This window comes from Furipterus horrens, unplaced genomic scaffold (assembly GCF_987537825.1).
Source record: "Furipterus horrens unplaced genomic scaffold, mFurHor1.1.pri manual_scaffold_2, whole genome shotgun sequence".
Lineage (NCBI taxonomy): Eukaryota > Metazoa > Chordata > Mammalia > Chiroptera > Furipteridae > Furipterus > Furipterus horrens.
In genome coordinates, this window is record NW_028327172.1 from 182553596 (window position 1) to 182574702 (window position 21107).

Below are 21107 nucleotides of genomic sequence, written 5' to 3' on the forward strand. Positions count from 1 at the left end.
CATGAGGGAAGAAGGTCTAATCACTGTTCTCCCCTAGAGAGGCAGCCATCTTCCTTCCCCCAGACATAATAAAGTGTCCTGGGTAAAAGTTTGTTCACCAGACATAATAAAATGTCCTGGGTAGTTTGTCCCATCGTGGTCACGAAGACTCTGCTGGACAGAGCAGCTTCCAACCGAGCCTAGGGTGTGTGAGGAACTTCTGCCTCATACAAATATATAAAATCCTCACACAACTACACATACATACATGTCATACACCCAGAAACAAAATTAGGTATGTATGTATATATATACATATAAGCCATGTTTCTTCAGTTAAACTAGAAATTTGCATGTATTCCTTTATAGCTATTATATTTTATACTCAGTTGAACATATTATCACTCTATTAGAGCCTTATTTCTCTTTGCTTTTTAAAAGCACCATTTTTAAATGCCAAATAAAACCACAATTTTATTTTAAAATAATTAACAAGGGTGATAAATTTTTTTCCAGAAGTTTACAAAGCAACATTAAAAAGTTATGTATATTTTAATAAGAAGAAAAAATGTTTAGTAAACTATACTTTAAAAGATTGATGTTTGGAAGGTGCATTAACTCATTAGAACAATGTCATGTATTGTTTCATATTATATTTCAGGCTGAAGCATGTATAACAACTACTGCTTATGTCCAATACAAGATATTTTTCTTTTCTGAAAAACTGCTGATTTCTCTAATCTTCACTCATGAGAGAAACATGTTGTAATCATTGATAAGGAATTCAATGAAAATAAAACATAGCTGGAAATACTATTATCACAATTCATAATTTATCATCTACTTCTGGGTATCATGATCAATAATTCAAATTCTGTGCAGCATTTGTTTTTGCTGTTGCTGTTATTAAGACTTCCAAAAGCCTGTCAGAACATAGATTTACATATTTTATTTTTTAATATATGAGCACTTCATTTCTCTCATATTCTGTACATTTGTGCACAATCATCCATTGTTGAAAAAAATCTCCCCATATAGTGTGGTAGATAGAAACAATTTTTTAAATTCTTCTTTGTGCCAAATATTTGTAGCTGAATATCATTTTCTGTGAATGTGTATAGCCTATTTGGATGAAGCTAGAAACTCCAATTAAGTGACTCCAGAGAACATACTCTCTTTTGCATCATAAATATGACATGACAAGAAAGGAAATAGAGGCGACAAAGTGGTCTATATCACTACAGATTAACTAAATTGATTCTTACAGGTAGTGGCTTGTTTAGGCTCCCTGGAAGCCAACTCTGTGGTGAATATTTGAAGGCTGGAGGCTTACTGAGGTATGGTATGGAGAAAAATGCCCTGGAAGAGGAGCAAGAAGCAAGACCGAGATGATGATGAGGTTGAACTATGATGTATTTGCAACAGAGGTCTCAGTAGGTCTCACAGGGAGCTCAGGCCCTTCATAGTCATCTCTAAGTGAAGCCTGAGGCCAGACATTTGTCCCCCAGTATATAAATCAGTCATTGAATGCAAGACTCCCAAAATGGAGGGGAGAGAGGACATTTGGTGAGGCAGCCTCTTCTACTTGTGTGAGCCTTCAGGCAATAGGGGAAATAATGTTATCAGTCTTGAAAGAAGCATGTGTTTCATTTGCTACAGTATCCACTACAGATAACAAAAGTATACTCACTGTCTTACCTCTCAGTCTTCCCTGATTTTAAAACCTAAAGATTGATACTTTCTCAGAAATCATTTGATGGGCCCTAGTATCATTCTTACCCTTGTCCAGTCCTAAACATATCCATATATTTCTAGGCATTGACTGGATTTCTGTGATGTTGTCTATCAAAATCTCAAAGTGCAATTTAGAGAAATTAAATACACAGGAAGTCGAATATTGCTATTATTTCTTCCACTTGAAAAAAATAAGAATAACTTAAGAAAAGATGTCTTAGTCAAAATTGCATGTAAGCTTTCTACTAATTGACACCTTAATGGTGAAGTGATTTTCTCAAAAGAGGTCATGCAAAATGAAGAGGAGTCTTACAAATCCCACAAGGAAACATGAAATCTTAGTATATACACAAAATCTGAGAAAAGAAATAAAAAATAAAGATCATAAAAACACATTTCAAAATAAATGTCTACATTTCTCATCCACAAAGTAGATATAGCACAATACTTGAAGTTTAATATATTTTGTAGATGCCACCAAGACTTGTTTGGAAATCATAAAAATGGTGTGACTATTGTTATGGTCCTAAATCACTGAAAGTTTTACATGTAAAATACACTTACATTTATCTGTACAAAAAAAAAAAAAAACCCTCAGAAAATGAAATATCTATCAATTTAGCCAAATATTTATTCATCCACTCATTCAACAAAATTAAATGAATATCTTCTATATGTCAGATATTGTTCTAGGATCAAGGAAAAGGCAACTGAAAAAAACAATACTGGTTAATTATGTTGGTTTTACTGTGGACAGAGAATACTTCCTTAATTCTCATCTTTGGAAATAATCATGTTCTTGTATTTGGTCAACAGAAGGAGCATCAGGGTTGACAGTGTGTTAGTATCAAACCTAGGACTCAAGAGGCCTTTCCTGATTCCACTAGATCTCTTCACTTCAGTTAAAAAAAAAAAAAAATATATATATATATATATATATATAATATATACTTATATTATATATACACACACATATATATGTGTATATATATAATATCTGTGTGCATATATAAAACTATATATATACATATATATATAATAATTTTCCAATTTCAGCAGGAGAGAGACACACTGAGTAGAGATACCCCCAGCTAAGTTCAGATTATATCAGCTGATCCCCTAACCAACTCCTAGTTTTAGGAATAAGCAAGTGTTTATTGTTGAGAAAGAAGCAAAGCCACGGAGCCCCACCACCGCATAGCCTCCCAGAGCTTGCCTCCTTTCACCCTTGCTGTCAGGTTGTGGAGCACATTATCTGCAAAACAAAGAGTTACTACTACAGTACACTTTAACCTGAGCAAATGGAGCACTCTTTGACTGGTCCCAGGGTTAGGGCACAGGGAGTACCCTGTAGAGGACCAAGGCTGTCATTACCAAGAGGGAAAAACAGAGAAGGCTGCCAGGTACCACAAGCCCATCCCAACCCATGCATTGTGGCTACACTGAGGGCAGCATCTGGCTCCAGCAGTCAGCACTGGGACTTCACAGACCTAAAAAGTTTGGGATTTGGCACCACTTACTGGAAAACGATAGGCCTGTTCATATTAACCTGCTAGAGAAGTGCCATTTATACATAAATATTTAGACAGACAAGAAATCCATTGAATACCATAAATAACCAAGATAGCAAGTCAGCTCAAAAAGAAAATGAAAAAAATCTCCAGAAAAACAATTTAAAGACATGGAAATATGTGATATAAATGACAGAGAATTAGAGACTGCAGTTCTGAAAATACTCAATGAGATGCAAAAAAATACATACAAGCAATCAAATAAGCTCAGAAAACAAATCAACAAACAAAATGAGTAAGAAAGGGATTAAAACTTTTAAAAAGAACCAAAGAGAAATTCTGGAGATGAAGAACTCAATAAAAGAAATCAAGAATAAACTAGCAAGCAGAGAAACTAAAGCAGACCAGATAGAGAAAAGGATTATTGTTACTGAAGATAGAAATTCAGAAATGACACAAAGGAAAGAAGAGAAAGACTTGAGCATGAAAGAAAGAAAGAAAGAAAGAAAGAAAGAAAGAAAGAAAGAAAGAAAGAAAGAAAGAAAGAAAGAAAGAAAGAAAGAAGAAAGAAAGAAAGAAAGAAAGAAAGAAAGAAAGAAAGAAAGAAAGAAAGAAAAAAGAAAGAAAGAAAGAAAACTCTACAAGCACTATCGAATTCTATCAGAAAGAGAAATATAAGAACACTAGGCATATCAGAAGATGAGAGGGAGAACAGAAGAGAGAACATATTCAAATAAATAGTTGATGAGAACTTCCCAAATCTGTGGAAAGAGCTAGATCCTTGGATCCATAAAGCAAACAGGACACCTAATCACCTCAATCCAAAGAGGCCTCTCCAAGGCACATTGTATTAAAACTGTGAAAAAATTAATGACAAAGAAAGAATTCTCAAGGCAGCCAGGAAAAAGAAGAAAGTAACTTATAAAGGGAAGAAAATTAGGTTATTATGGGACTTCTCAGCAGACAACTGCAAACCAGAAGAGAGTAACCAAATATTCAAGCTACTAAAAAAGAAATTACCAGCAAATAATTATATATGCAGTAAAGCTATTCTTTAAATATGAAGACGAAATAAAGACTTTTATAGACATACAGAAGCTGAGGGGATTTATCACCAGAAGACCTTCACTGCAGGAAATAGTCAAGGGGGTTATGCTACCTGAAACAAAGAAAAAAATTATTACAAAACTATGAGCAAGATTACCAACAGAGTTATAGCATAAATACAGATAAATTGTGTCAACAAAAACATAAAAGGGGAGGGGGTAAAAGTCTGAATTTTCAAAGGAGAATGGAGATCAGATGCATTCAAAAGAAAAAAGAAACTACTGTATATATGAAACTTTCTTTTTTATAAACTTAATGGTAACCACACACAAAAAAACCAAAACTGAGACACATAATTTTAAAAAAGAGAAAACAGAGGAAAGAAATATGGAATACCACCAAACAAAAACAACAGACAGAAACATAATGGAAAAGAATGAGTAGAGGCAAGAGCTACCAGAAAACAAAAGATAAGAGGGCTATAAAAATGTTCATACATCAATAATCACCATAAATGTAAATGGACTGAATTCACCAATAAAGAGGCACAAAGTTGCAAAATGGATCAAAAACCAAAACCCAACCATATGCTACCTTCAAAAGATATATCTAAGCTGAAAGGACAAAATTAGACTCAAAGTGCAAGTGTGGAAAATGACTTTCCAAGCAGATAACATCCACAGAAAAGCAAGTGTCACTGTACTCATATCTGACAAAATTGATTTCAAGATAACAAAGGTAATAAGAGACAAAGATGAACATGATGATAAAGGGGACACTACATCAAGAAGAAATAACATGTCTTATTATATATGCACCCAATCAGGGAGTACCCAAATATATAAAGCAACTACTACCAGAGCCAAAGGGAGAAATAAAAAAAAACACAATCATAGTTGGGGACCTTAATATTCTGTTGACAGCTCTAGACAGATTATCCAAACAGGAAATCAATAAAGAAATAGCAGTCTTAAATTACACATTAGACCAAATGACATAATTGACATTTACAGAGCCTCTCATCCCAGAACATCAGATTATACAGTCTTTTTGAATGCACAGGAAATATCTGCAAGGATAGATCATATGTTAGGTCACAAAACTAGCTTCAAAAAAATTCAGGAAGTTTGGAATTATACCAGGCATATTTTCTGACCCCAATATTTTGAAATTAGAAATTAACTGCAAAAAAGAAATAAAGAAATCCACAAATATCTAGAGATTAAACAACATAATACTAAAAATGACTGGGTCAAAAAAAAATAAAAGGCAAGATCAAAAGATATAGAGAGATAAGTGAGAATAACAATACAAATATCAAAACTTCTGGGATGTAACAAAAGCAGTAATAAGACAGAAGATTGTATCATTGCAGGCCTTTCTCAAGAGAAATCCCAAATAAACAACTTGATATCACATCTTAAAGAACTAGAAAAACAATAGAAATTACCTAAAATCAGAAGAAGAGATGAAATAATAAAAATTAGAACAGAACTGAATAAAATATAGAACAAAAAGACTATACAAAAAAATAACACAACAAATAGCTGGTTCTTTGAAAAGATTAATAAAATTGACAAACACCTGACTTGATTCACTAAGTAAAAAAAAAAAAAAAAAAAAAAAGACTCACATAAACAAAATCAGAAATGAAAGAGAAGAAATTACCACAGACATCATGGATATATGAAGGATCATACTAGAATACTATAAAAGACTATGTTACCAAACTCAAAACCTAGAAGAAATGAATAATTTCCAAAAATATATAATCTTCCTAGACTGAATCAGGAAGAACTGGAAAATCTAAATAGATCAATCAACAATGAGGATATTGAAACAACTATCAAAACTTCCCTAAAAATAAAAGTCAGGGACCAAGTGGCTTCACTGGTGAATTCTTCTTTTTTAAATATGTTTTATTGATTATACTGTTACAGTTGTTCCAATTTCCCTTCCCTCTGCTCCCCTCCACCCAGTGGTCCCCCTCCCTCCAGTTGTCCCCCCCTTTTAGTCCATGTCCATTGGTTGTGCATATAGTTCTTCTCAACTTCTTTCTGTCTACTCCATTCCCTCCTACAATGCTTCTTAATTCCTGTACGCTCTCCCTCCCTTACCCCCTTACCCCTCCCTGCTGATCTCCCCCCAATATGTTCCCCATACCTATAGTTCTTTTTCCACTCTCGTTGACTGTTTAGTTTGCCTTTGTTTCAATTCCCTAGCTTCTGTTGTTGGTTCTTGTGATGCAGTTTTCATTTTAGTGTTCATAGTTTTGATCCTCCTTTATCTAAACCAGTCCCTTTAACATCTCATATAATAGTGGTTTGGATCTAATGAACTCTTTCAGTTTTATTTTGTCCTGGAAGCACTTTCTCTGCCCTTCTATTATGAATGACAATTTCACTGGATAGAGTATTTGTGGTTGTAGGTTTGGGATTTTCATTACTTTGAATGTTTCTTGCCAGTCCCTTCTTGCCTGCAGGGTCTCCCTTGAGAAGTCAGCTGATAGTCTAATTGGGACCCCTTTGTACATTATTCTTTTCTTCTCTCTTGCTGCTTTTAAGATTCTCTCTTTATCTTTAACTTTTGACATTTTGATTATAATGTGTCTTGGAGTGTTTCTCCCTGGGTCCAGTTTTTCTGAAACTCTCTGTGCTTCCTGGACCTGTAAGTCTATTTCCTTCCCCACATTTGGGAAGTTCTGCTTTATTATATTTTCACTTAATTTTTCAATTTCTAGTTCTTCTTCTTCGCCCTCTGGCAATCCTATAATTCTTATATTCAATCTCTTATAGCTGTCCCAGAGGTTTCTGATCCTCTTCTCACTTTCCTTGCTTCCTGTTTCCTCTCTCCATACTGGATAACTATTTGTTCCTTCTTATGTTCCGGTTTGTTGATTTGAACTCTGGATTTTATTTCCTCACCATTTCTCTCGTATGTGTTTTTGTTTTTTTCAGTATGAGTGGTTTTCAATCCTTTCTTGTCTTTTTTCAAATCTTTTGTTAATTCTATAAGCCACTTAATCACAATGGCTCTGAACTGACCCTCTGACAGGTTTCTTATTTGTTCATCTGTCGGATTCTTCATCTGTTGCCTGGTGAACTGCACCACCGGGATTTCTATAGTTGTCTACCTCATATTGACAGATTTGTATTTTGCTTTCTTGGGCCAGCTACAGGGGGCGGAACCTGTGTACTCATAACAACCTAGTGACCCGCGGCGATCCGCAACCTTTTTTGCCACGCTGTGGCCCTTTGTCGTCACTACCCAGTGACCAGTGGCGATCCGCAATCTTTTTCGCGGCGCTGTGGCGCTTTGTGGTCACTACCGAGCAACTGGCGGCGGTCCAGCAACCTTTTTTGCTGCGCTGTGGCGCATTGTCATCACTGCCCAGTGACTGGTGGTGATCTGCAACCTATTTCGTGGTGCTGTGGCGCTTTGTGTGGGGGCGGGGGTCCAAGATGGATTCCTGCTGTTATTCTCTGCTGGGAGACTCAGTCTGTCCTCGCGCCCTCTGGGCCTCACCGTCAGTCCAGTCCAAGCCAATGTGGTGGCTGCTTTTCCCAGCGTTGGGGTCGGGAGCTGCTGGGGCTCAACTGCAGCCAGGACCATTCTCCCTGCCGCTGTCCCTGGTGCTACCGCAAACAGCATCGCCCACTTTCGCTCTTCTTACCTTCCCGACAAGTGCCGCTGGTTTATAACTTTGTATGTTGGGCTTCTGTGTAGTTTTATTTTCTGGAGTTTCTAGTTATCTTTTGTTTTGAGGTAGTTCTATTCCTTTCTGGTTGTAGAGGGAGATCAAGCATGTCCATCTAAGCCTCCATCTTGGCCAGAAGTCGGTGAGCTCTAACGTTCAAAGATTTGCTACCTATGCTTCTTAAATTCATCCAAAAAATTGAAGAAGAGGAAATACTTACTAACACATTTTTTGAAGCCAACATATAATTCTAGTACCAAAACCTGGCAAGGATAATACAAACACACACACACACACACACACACACACACACACACACACACAACTACAAATATTTTTGATAAATGCAGATGAAAATAATCCTAAACAAAATACTAGTAAACTGATACAAAAATACATTAAAAATAATGCATAATAAAGGCCATATATGACTAATTCTCAACCAATATCATGCTCAATAATAAAAAAAAAAAAAACCCTGAAAGCATTTTCTTTAAAATCAGGAACAAGACAAGGATGCCCACTCTCACCACTCTTATTCAACATATTTCTGGAAGTCCTAACCAGAGAATCAGGCAAAAGAAAGAAATAAAAGTCATCCAGTTTGGGAAGGAAGAAGTAAAAGTGTCACTTTTCTGACGATGACATGATTCTGTATATAGAAAACCCTAATGATGCCATCAAAATTCTATTAGAAACAATAAACAAATACAGTAAAGTTGCAGGATACAAAATCAATGTATGAAAATCCACTGCTTTCCTATATACTAACAATTAAACTTCAGAAAATGAAATGGAGAAAAAGCAATTCTTTTAGCAATTGCAACAAAAGAACAAAATAACTTGGAGTAAACTTAACAAAGAATGTGAAGGCCCTACAAATTGAAAACTGCAAAGCATTATTAAAACACATTGAAAAAACACAATGAAATAAAATATATATTCCATGTTCATGAATTGAAAGTATTGACATGTTTAAAGTGGCCATATTACCTACAGCAATATACAGATTTAATGTAATTCCTATCAAAATCCACATGTCATTTTTTAAAGAAAGAGAACAAAAAAAAATCACCAGATTTATATGGAACCACAAAAGACCCTGAACACAAAATGTAATCTTGAGAAAAAAGAATAAAGCCAGAGGTATCACACTACCTGACTTCAAATTATACTACAGAGCTATGATAATCAAAAGATCATGGTCGTCGGCGGCGGCAGCCGTCCGTCTCGAGAGACGATGGTGTAGTTTAAGAGTCTATCTGCACCGCCGAGAATGGCTGTGCAGTCTGACTCGGGAGTGACACGGTATCTGTCTCCTCCTGTGTTGAATTGACATCTTGTGATGACGCTGGAGTGTCCTCTCCAGTGAAGCTGAAGCTACAGAACCTGGGCAGGGTGATATGGAGGGTCTGCTGTTGCCCATGCAGCAGACCCCCCTCTCTTCGCAGCTGAAGGATCCAAGGGAAAGACGGAGTCAATACAGCTTGGGTTCAGGTGCGCTGCAGGAGTTGCCGGTGTTGACTACAACGTCAAACCGCCTTAGGGACTCCGGCTCCGGATTTTCTGTCGGGGTTTACTCCCTTAGCCTTTCCCCTGAAGAGGTATGCCGCAAGGCAGAGGAGGTTTTTTGGAGTCAGAGTTTTCCTTCTCTGATGTGCCCTGACTGGAAGATCGAACCAGCGACACTTAGCTCGCAGGCCGACGCTCAATCCACTGAGCCAAACCAGCCAGGGCTTAAAAGATCATGGTATTGACAGAAAAAGACACATAGACCAATGGAACAATACTGAGAGCCTCACATTAAAACCATGTGTATATGGATAAATAATTTTTTGACAAAAGAGCCAAAAACACACAACAGAGAAAGGAAAGCCTCTTCAATAAATGGTGCTGGCAAAATTGGAAAGCCACATGAAAAAGAATGAAACTAGATTACAGGTTGTCTTCATGTACAAAAAATATTTCAAAATGAATCAAGGACCTAAATATAAGATCTGAAACAATAAAATGCACAAATTAAAACATAGGTACTAAATTTATGGACCTTGGTCACTGAGAACATCTTATGAATTTGACCCCAAAGGCAAGGAAAGTAAAGGAAAAAATAAATGAATGGCACTATATCAAACTAAAAAGCTTCTGCACAACAAAAATACCAACAACAAAACAAAAAGGCAACCAATTGAATGGGAGATAATATTTCTAGCAACAGCTCTGACAAGGGGTTAACATCCAAAATATATAAAGAACTCATTCAACTCAAAACCAAACAAACAACCTACTTAAAAAATGGGCAGAGGACCTTAACAGACACCTCTCCCAAGAAGTCAGTAGGTATATGAAAAGACATTTATCTTCACTAGCTATTAGAGAAATGCAAATCACTTCTCACACCAGTTAGAATCGCTATTATCAATAATACAGGTAATAACAAGTGTTGGAGAAGTTGTGAAGAAAAAGAAACCCTCATTCACTGCTGGTGGGAATGTAAACTTGTATGGCTTCTCTGGAAAACAGTATGGAGGTTTCTGAAAAAATTAAGAATAGTTACCATATGACCCAGCAATTCCTCCTCTGGGTATCCACCAAAAAAATTAAACGCATTTATTCACAAAGATATATGTATGCTTTTGTTCATTGCATTATTATTCATGGTGGAAAAGACATGGACACATAACAGTGTCCTTTGATAGATGATTGGGTAAAGAAGATGTGGTACATTCTAACAGTGCCATATTTTGCCATAAAAAAAAAAGATGAAATACTGCCATTTGCAACATGGATGCACCTTGAGAACAACATTCTAAGGCAAATAAGTTAGTCATGTGGGATATGAAACTGAAACACATAGACACAGACAACAGTGTGGTGATTACCAGAGGGAAGGGGCTAGTGAGGTAGTAAAAGGTGAAGGGGATCAAATATATGGTGATAGAAAATGATTTGACTTTGGGTGGTGGGCACACAATGCAATATACAGATCATGTATCACAGAATATATACTTGAAACCTATATATTTTAATTAATGTAACCCCAATAAAGTTAATAATAATAAAATAAATAAACAAACAAATAAATGGCAGTCAGGTAAGTGCTGAGATAATCCAAGGAACAATGAGGATCTGAACTATAAATATAACAAAAGAATGAAAAAAATGACATGAATTATAGAGGCATTAAGATGAATACTAGATGTGGTAAGAAAGAGGAGGAAGAAATCGAGCAAAACTTTGCTTGTTCCCAGCTTGATCAAATTACTTTCCCAAGTAGCAACTAGACATCTATCTGATAAATTAATTTTTTGAATAAAATATCATAACTTTAATCTTTTTAAATAATTCTTCATAGACTGTATCCAAAACTGCAGTATCAAATGAATTATTAGGCATATACTTAGGTATACAGCAGGGTTTGTTTGTTTATTTGATCTGGATTTACTGATGCAAATATTAACAGCACCTCTGGATTAGTTTTGCACATTTCTGCTAGGCTGTTCTTCTAAACAAGGTAATGACAAAACACTTGGAAAATAATTAAATCTATGTCACTGTATGGTTGAAAAAAAGACTTGCCTTCCTCTGGTTGTTGTTTCTCTAGATTATTTGAAACGATGTCTGAATCATTGAATACATTGCTCAGTGATACCACATTGTGAAATATTGATGATGTATTACTGTGAAGCAATTTGGGGCACTGATGTGAAAGGTGCTATACAAACTGCAGTTGAAATTTGTTTTTAGGCAACATATGTCAAGGTTTACCTGCATCTGTGAAGAGCTAATCTCAAGTTCAATTGTACTTAAATTGAAAGAGAGATACCTGCTATCAGCATCAGAGGCCAAGGTAAAAATTTAAAAATTTCACTGTACTGCCTAATGAAATATCAAACATTAAAAACAAAAGCCTCCAGGATTGAGTTTATCAGCTTGTAACACATTGGCAACACAGGATTCCTCTAAGCAATACGGGCAGTTGCCCAGAGCTTAAGATATCGGATGAAACGTTGACACGAGCCAAGTAAAATTTTCCTGAGCAAATGACTCTTCAGTGGCTGTTTGTTCTTTCGTAACAGTTGTCAGGTTCACGTTGAAGTGTCTCTTACATTATAAATAGAAATCTGGTTACCTGTAGAAACACATAATGTTCTGGTGGAGATAATATTGGAGAGAATGCAGAAGGTATTTTGCTACTTCTTACTGCTTTCTAACTTTAGATTTGCAAATTTAATAGGTCAGCAGTAAAGATAAGACACACTTCTTCTCTGGTCCTTGAAGGTAAACTGTCCTTTAAATGCCACAAAAGAGTCCATTTTTAGTAACTAAATTATAATAAGGCCCTAGAGAACATCCCTGGTGATCCAGAGGTAAGGGGAAGCCTTGGGGGGTGGGGGATGGGGGGTTGCAGATAGTTAGTTTTAGGTCTGTTTTAGCATTAACAGACCTAAAACTATTGAAACCAGGCACGATGGAGGTGTTATATACACATGATAAAAACCCCACCTAATTTCTCTACCTAATCTACACAAACTGCCCTGTTTTCCCCAGTTTCATTGCTCATATTAGCCAGTCTTCGCTGCTTTAATGATTTACATGGGAGGTGTTAAGACAAACAGAATGATTTACTCCAGGTCATCTCGCTGGTATACCATGTAGTAAGTATTCTAGAATCTAAACGAGTTGTAATTTAGGAATCAGTAGTGGCTCTAGAGATGTCGGTGTTGTCCATACATTTTTTTCTATCACCCAGGAATGCATAACCTGGGGACTTCCTGCTTCCTTTGCTTATCTTCTCCTCCCAGTTGGTGGCAGCTCACTCCTCAAAATGTGTCACAAAAATAATCTCAGGACCCTTGCACTTTAAACTGTTATGGGCCATCTTCTCCAATGAATGACAAGGAACCAGTCTTTAAAAAAATTCTACTTCCAATGAGGAGCCCATCAACTGTATTTGCATCAACAAACAAATGGGGGAATATGCTCCAAGAAGGATTATGATACATGTTTCTTCTCTTCCCTGATTTAGAGCAGGTAGCAATATCAGGTCATATGTTTAAGAAATTTCTTTGACCCTTAATTTAATTCAGCAAAATTTTAATTAGCAACCCAAATATGTCATGTGCTGTTCTAAGCAAACAAATGTGAATAAGACAGTCTCTATCCTCAAAACCAACAACACATAGGTATGAAAATCACTGCACAATACGTGGCATGGTCCACAACAAAGGGACACTCTGAATCCTTGGACTACACAAAGAAGGTGGTGGCTTTCTGTGCTTTTGGGATACAGAAAAAGCAAGACAGATGTTATTTAACCTTCATTTTGAAGGTTATATTTATTAGATTAAAAAAAAACAAAAAGAGCCCCAGAACTAGCACCCCTTTCTGGAAGGTTCATGAAAGTGTTGGGTGCATACTCTTAGACCAAAATATGTGTCCATTCACTCTTCCTGAGCCCATGCAGACCCAGCCTAGCCATGCCCAAGAATGTGGCACCCTGGAGTAGGGCACCCACTGGGGCTGCACGTGGCCACAACAAAAGCGCCTATAAGGACTCCAATAAACTGGCCCAGATCCATTTCAGCAACATCTCAGCAGCCAAAGCTGTTGCAAATGCTTTAGAACAAGCCTTGGACCAAAAGGAATGGATAAAATGATTCAGAATGGGAAAGACGATGTGAGCTTTACAAATTACGGTGCCACCACCCTGAAGCAAGTGCAAGCATCGCATCCAGCAGCTAGAGTGCCGGTGGAGTTGTCTAAGGCACATAATATAGAAGCAGGAGATGGCACCACATTGGTGGTCATCATTGCTGTTCTCTCTTAGATTCCTGTACTCAGCTTCTTCAGAAAGAAAGTTGCCCAACTATCATTTCCAAGCCATTCCAGAAGGCTTTGGAAAAGGGTATTGAAGTCTTGACTGACATGTCTTGACCTGTGTAATTGCATGACAGAGAAACTTTGTTAAATAGTGCAACCACATCGCTGAACTCAAAGGTTGTCTTCTCAATACGCAAGTCTGCTTTCTCTGATGAGTGCAAATGCAATGATGAATGTGACTGAACCAGCCACAGCTACCAGTGTATAACTTAGAGATATTAACACAGTTAAGAAACTCAGTGGGATAATGGATGACTGTGAGTTGGGGAAGGTTCTCACTCAAAAGATGGCAAATTCTGGTATAACCAGAGTTGAAAAGACTAAGATTAGGTGTATTCAATTTTACTTATCTGTTCCCAAAACAAATATGGATAACCAGACAGTGGTTTCTGACTATTTCCAGATAGACCAAGTGCTACCAGCGGAAAGCCTATATTCTAAACTTGGTGGAGCAAATTTAAAAAACCAGATATAATGTCCTTCTCATACAGAAGTCTACCCTCAGATATGGTCTTAGTGATCTTGCATTACATTTCCTGAATAAAATGAAGATTATGGTGGTTAAGGGTATTGAAAGACAATATATTGAATTCATTTGTAATACAAGTGGAACCAAGCCTGTTGCTCATATTGACCAGTTCACAGCTGACAGGCTGGGATTGGCTGAGTCACCTGAGGAGGTCAGTTTAGATGGTTCTGGTAAACTGCTCAAGATTACAGGCTGTACAAGTCCTGGAAAAGCAGTTGCAATTGTTGTTTGTGGATCTAACAAATTGATTATTGAAGAAGCTGAGTGCTCCATTCATGATGCACTATATGTCATTCATGATGCACTATATGTCATTCATTGTTTAGTAAAGAAGAGAACTTATTACAGGAAGCGGTGCTCCAGAAGTAGAGTGGGCCCAACAGTGAAATGAATATTCACAAACATTGAGTGGTATGGAATCCTACTGCATTTGTGCTTTTGCAGATGTTGGGGAAGTCATTCCATCTACACTAGCTGAAAATGCTGGCCTGAATTCCATTCCCACAGTAACAGAATGAAGAAATTGGCATGCCCTTGGAGAAAAAACTATAGGCATTAATGTCTGAAAGGGTGGTATTTCTAACATTTTGGTGGAACTAGTTGTCCAGCATCTGTTGGTTGCAGATAGTGCACTGACTGGTGGCTGAAACTCTCCAGAGCATCCTGACATCTGATGATGTGGTAAGCACTCAGTAATCTGGATAGCACTGCTGACTGGCAACATCATGGCCACTAATAGTGCAGCTGGAGTGGTAGGAAGGTCACTGGTGTTACTTGTTTCACATATTGTTGCCTCTACAAATTCCTGGGCCTGGTCTTCCAGTTTGCATTTACTTGAAAGTGTATTGACACAGTTTAATGAAAATATTAAATATTTGGTTTCAAAAAAACAGAAAGAAATAAAAGAAAAAGTCAAACAGAAAGAAGGGTATTAAGATTGTATGTGCAAAGGTCCTGACAAGAAAGAATAGCAGAATAATTAGGGACCTTAAACTGGTAGAATGTAGCATGCATCCAGCACACTTAGCACATGACTACTATAAGTAGATATGACTGGTTAGTTTATGTCTAGAAAATGATAGTTAGATAATGATGGGTTTTACAGGACAAAGAAGTAAGACAGATTTTACTTTGAAGGTAGCTTTTAATCATTAAGTGGTAAAATCAGAAAATTAAGAGACAGTGTACAAGATTTACTGGAATAGGAAAAATACTAAAGAAAGAGAAAATGTAATATCATTCTCTAGATAAAAATCAATGGATCCTTCAATTTACAAGGTAAAAATAAATAAATCAACAAATAAATTATTATATAATTGTTTAACATTTTATTATAATAAAATTTTAACATTAGGCATAATATTAGGTGTTTAAGGACATAAATGTAAGAGCAAGACAGAGGGATTAAGCTTCCTGTTCACATAAAGTGATGGTTGAAAATATTCTCCTCATTATCTCAAAAATGTAATTCTAACTTAAAAGTATTGAATAACTGCAGAATTTTACTACATTCCCTTGTAAACATGGTAGAGTATCAGGAAGAAGGGTGACTATTAAACTACACCAACAGTAAGTTTACTTTTTTAAAATATATTTTATTGATTATGCTATTACAATTGCCCCAAATTTCCCCTTTTTGCCCCGTTGGCCCAGTATCCACCTTCCATCCATCAATCCCTTCCCTTAGTTCATGTCCATAGGTAGTGTGTGTAAGTTCTTCGGCTTCTCCACTTCCTATGCTATTCTTAACATCTCCCTGTCTACCAATTATAGCTTCTTAATCCCTGCACCATTTCCCCTATTCTCACCATTCTGTCTTGCAGCTGATAACCCTCCAAGTGACTCCCATACCTATGATTCTGTTGCTGTTCTTGTTGTTTGCCTAGTTTGTTTTTGTTTTCTAAGATTCAGTTGTTGATAGTTGTGAATTTGTTGCCTTTCTAATGTTCATGGTTTTGTTCTTTTTATTAAATAAGTCCCTTTAACAGTTCATTTAATACTGGCTTGGTGATGATGAATTCCTTTAGCTTTACTTTGTCTGGGAAGCACTTATCTGCCTTTCCATTCTAAATGAGAGCTTTGTTAGCTAGAGTAATCTTGGTTGTACGTCCTTGCTTTTCATCACCTTGAATACTTCTTGCCAGTCCCTTCTTGCCTGCAAAGCTTCTTTTGAGAAATCAGCTGATAGTCTTATGGGAACTCCTTTGTAGGTAACTCTCTGCCATTATCTTTCTGCTTTTAAGATTCTCTCTTTATTTTTAACCTTTGGCATTTTAATCATGATGTGTTTTGGTGTGGTCTTCTTTGGGTTCAACTTGTTTGAGACTCTCTGTGCTTCCTGGACTTGTATATCAATTTCCTTTGCCATATTAGAGAAGTTTTCTTTCATTATTTTTTCAAATAAGTTTTCAATTTCTTGCTCTTCTCTTCTCCTTCTTACATCCCTATGATTCACATGTTGGCACGTTTGGAGGTGTCCCAGAGTTTTCTAAGCCTCTCCTCACTTTTTTTGAATTCTTCTTTCTTCATTCTGTTCTGGTTGAATGTTTATTTCTTCCTTATGTTCCAAATCATTGATTTGAACCCTGGCTTCCCTTCTTCCACTGTTGGTTACCTGTGGATTTTTCTTTATTTCACTCAGTATAACCTTCATTTCTTCTTTTATGTTTTTGTCCTACTCAATGAGTTTTCTGAGCATTTTAATTACCAGTGTTTTCATCTCTGCATCTGATAGGTTAGATGTCTGCATTTCATTAGGTCTTTTTCTGGAGTTTTGTTCTGTTCTTTCATTTGGGCCATATTTCTTTGTCTCCTCAATTTGGCAGCCTCCCTGTATTTGTTTCTATGTATTATGTAGAGCTGCTTTTACTTCCTATTTTAGTAGTGTGGCCTATGTAGAAGGCACTTATAAACTGTGTGAGGTGGAGCCTTAGGTAATTGCCAGGTTAGGGCAACCTGCTTCTCTGCTTTGTGGTTCTGTGTGTGGGGAAGAGGACTTGAAGAGGGAATGATGCCACTGCCTGGCTTCAGGGCATTTGCTTGGCATTCACCCATTTCTAGTCACTTTACCCACTTCCCATATGTGACTGTCACCCTTCCAGCCCATGCCCTGGTGATAAAACCCAGAGCAGATGGATTTTCATACATTCTAAGCTTGTGTGTGCCCTTTAATCAGGGAAAATACAGAAGTTTCTTCCACCACCCCAACTCTCACTGGTTTTTACAACCAGTGTTAATGGGAATTTACCTTCCTGGTGCTTTGAAACTGGACTGTGTGATCTGGCCTGGGGCTGGGATAACTCACTCCCAAGGTATCCCTTCCAATTTTTATTCACCACATGTGAATTTGGGACTGCCATTCCACTGCCACAGCCTCCACTGCTGCGTCTTCACACCACACTGCCTCTCCACCCATCTCCACGACTCCACCCCTCCTACCCAACTGAATGAATATGGTTTCTTTAAATCCTTGGTTGTCTGATTTCCATACAGCTTGTTTTTCTGATGTTTCTGGGTATTATTCATTTTGAGATTTGGTTGTAATTCTTTGTGTGCTTGCACAAGGAGTTGAAGCATGTAAAAATTTTTACTAATCCTCTGTAGCCATCTTTCTCCTGAATATTCCTTAAAAACTTATGTTTTTGCGATTTCTACCCTCTCACCCCATTCTCCACTATTTTACCCACCCAGTCCTCCAGGTTTTTCAATATTATGTTTTTCCACAAAGCATTCTATGCCCTTTCTGGTGGAGATGTTAGTTAACTAATTCTCTTGTCTAGTTTCTTGCAGATTTCCTCTGAGTTCATTAACACTATTATCAAAAGCCTAGAAGACAATCGGGACAACAATAATACATTTTCAGAAGAGAGAAGATGATGGCAGCATTATGAATTCTTTGACTTTCATATTCTATTATGTCATAAAATGACAAAAAACAGCATAAGTAAACTCTGCTTCTAATTGAGTGAGCAAGGGAAGTGTGTCTGCATAAGCAATCATACTACCCTTTGTATATAGAAGAGGCCAGTAGAATCCTAGTTAGTGGAAAGAACGCTTGTGTAAAAAACAGAAGAATCTAATTCTGTTTGTTTAAAATTTCTGTAATTTTAACTATCTTGGCCTCATTTTCTTTATATATAACTTGAATCATTATAGAATATTTTTAAGAGTTCTTCATGACAAAAGTACAATTAATACATTGATTTTGGTGTCAGAAGACCTAGTTTTGGGCTTCTACTCTACCATTATTACTTAGCTGCATGACATTGACCAGGTTATGTAATCACTCAGGGTGTATTTACTGTCCTGGAAAATGAGGAGTTAAACATCTTTATTTAAAAAAATAATGATGATGATGTAAAGCACTACATAAACAACATAGTATACTATCCTAAAGTCAATTCTGTAGGATTCTAAGTTACAAGATAGTTCTTGAATCTCTCCCCCCTAGTAACACACAGACTTCAACTTAAAATGCTTTTGACAAGTGAATAACCATTCTTATTTACATTAGTGTTACAGGGAAAATATTACTATGTCTTTCAATAACATAGTCTACTAATATTTAAATCCAGATCATCTTTTTCTGTGCCTACCTGTGATAAAGGACAACCAGTCATCATTCTCTGTATAATAAACTTTCATAAGATGTGCTCAATATAAATTACTTTTTTATTATTATTACCATGCTGCTGTTGTTACTGTCATGGCACTTAAAAGAATGGTTATCTGCAACTTTCTTAACCCTCCATACAGAGTCCATTTACTACATCACCCCTTTTCACTGCTGATTACTTCAAAGGGATGAAGAGAGCACAGGGAAGCTGTGTTTCTTGTTAAGATTAAATAATTAATTGAGTAAATGAAATCAAGGTCAGGAAGAAATGAACTAACTGTTCCTTATAAATGGTTACTTGGTCTGCATTGATGCTCATGGGTGATGGTTCCTCATCAAACCTGGATACTAAAATATTAAATGGTGCAAGAAGAATAAACAAGTAGACAAAGCACTGATCTCATTGATCTCATTCGCACTGGTTAGAGATGCCGTTTTCAGCACCCTTAGTTGACCACAAACAAATACAATGCCAAAGATTTTCTGAACTTCTCTCCAGATTTTGGTATTAGTTCTACAATTTCATATGTCATGCCTTAGCTTATGCTGCATTACTCATTTTCTTTTCCTGATTATCTACACCTACTTTGTTTCAAAAGACTTACCATAATATTCTAGTATTCCAGTTTACATTGCCTTCTGCCTTTCAGCAATTCCCATCATGCCCAATGATGTGGCACATATTTATATAACATAGTACATTGCCTTTTGTCAGACAAATCTGTAAATATTCTTTCCATAAACTTACCTAAAAACCCTTGATTCAGTAATACCAATCTAATAGTTTTTTGCATATCCAAAGGATTAGGGGAACTAGCTTTGAATTGGCTATATACCTGATGCTTTACCAATGCATTTATTAATTGCTACAACCAAGATATTATATTACCCAATTTCAAGGGATGCTATTCATATAGCATTCAGTATAAATAATATTAGCACTATGAAAATGAGAGTGGTCAACAAGATCATATGCAATAAAATAAAATATTGATGATGTCCCTGGAGTTGCTCAATGCTGGCAACCCTGTGTAGACTACATTAATCATTCTTTGAAACTATAGATGAATGATAGAGACATAATCAATATTTTAAAGAAAAATAAAAATGCACCAATCAATTCATTTTTAAAAGATACAGCACCTTTGGCATAATTCATATTTTTGAGTAACTCAAAGTATATACATTTATAAAATTAGATCCAATTCTAAATCAAATTATTACAGAAATATATAGCTAGCACCTCTCAGCAGCAAAATCAAAGAGTTGTTTCTCTGTGTTCCCTTAATACTCCTATACACTTCTGTTCTGGCATTTTATCATGTCTCATTCTAAATTATGTTTGTCCACTTCATTGGTTAGAACTTAAACTTCTTATAATTGTGGCATGTTCAAGCCCATTGGGAACTCAGCTAACTGCATGGTTCAGCAGGAAAGAAGAGTAAGGCAGGGTATTGTCCAATCAAGTCTGAGAATCTGACTCTAATCAATGTCTAAGCTCTAAGAGGGAAATCAGCAAACCACTAAGCAATGGGTAGGGCTACTCAGGCTTGGTTCCAGCATGAAGCAATGTGCTAGGAAGTACTATCATTTCAGTTCAATTCTGCAGCAGACAGAGATGTGGCAGTTATTATATATAGGATATTATATAGAGGAAGAATATCTACTTAACATGTGTAGCTAATGAAAAAGAGGATTAATAGAGAACTCCAAGAAAGATGTTCCCTATATGATTCTGACAGGAGAAAGTCAGGCTAAAGATTCAAGGAAAAACATTCTAGACAGGTGGCAGCATAATGACAGAAGAGGCAGGAAATGGCATGCATATGTAGAAGAAGCTGTAAGTATTATAGAAAGACAAAGAATATATTTTGGGTTATGGACTACTAAGGAAAAAAAAAAAAGCTAGAGACTAGGTAGAAGACATTATCATGGGTTATGCATTCTACATCGAAATCCTCAAATCTTGTCTTGCAGGTAAAGGAAATCATGTAAGCAGTTAGAGTGACCACATGTCCTGGTTTGTCCAAGGCTTTAGGGGAAATGATGAATTTCTTGCAGAACATTCAGATTCAATTGTCAAGCAGGTAGAAAGATATGAGGGAGATAATGGTG

The 21107-nt window shown here is 36.5% G+C and overlaps 1 pseudogene; it reads left to right on the forward strand.

Moving 5' to 3' along the window:
• Window positions 1-13445: 13445 nt before the first annotated feature.
• LOC150020089 (T-complex protein 1 subunit delta pseudogene) lies at window positions 13446-15073 on the forward strand (annotated as a pseudogene).
• Window positions 15074-21107: the final 6034 nt, after the last annotated feature.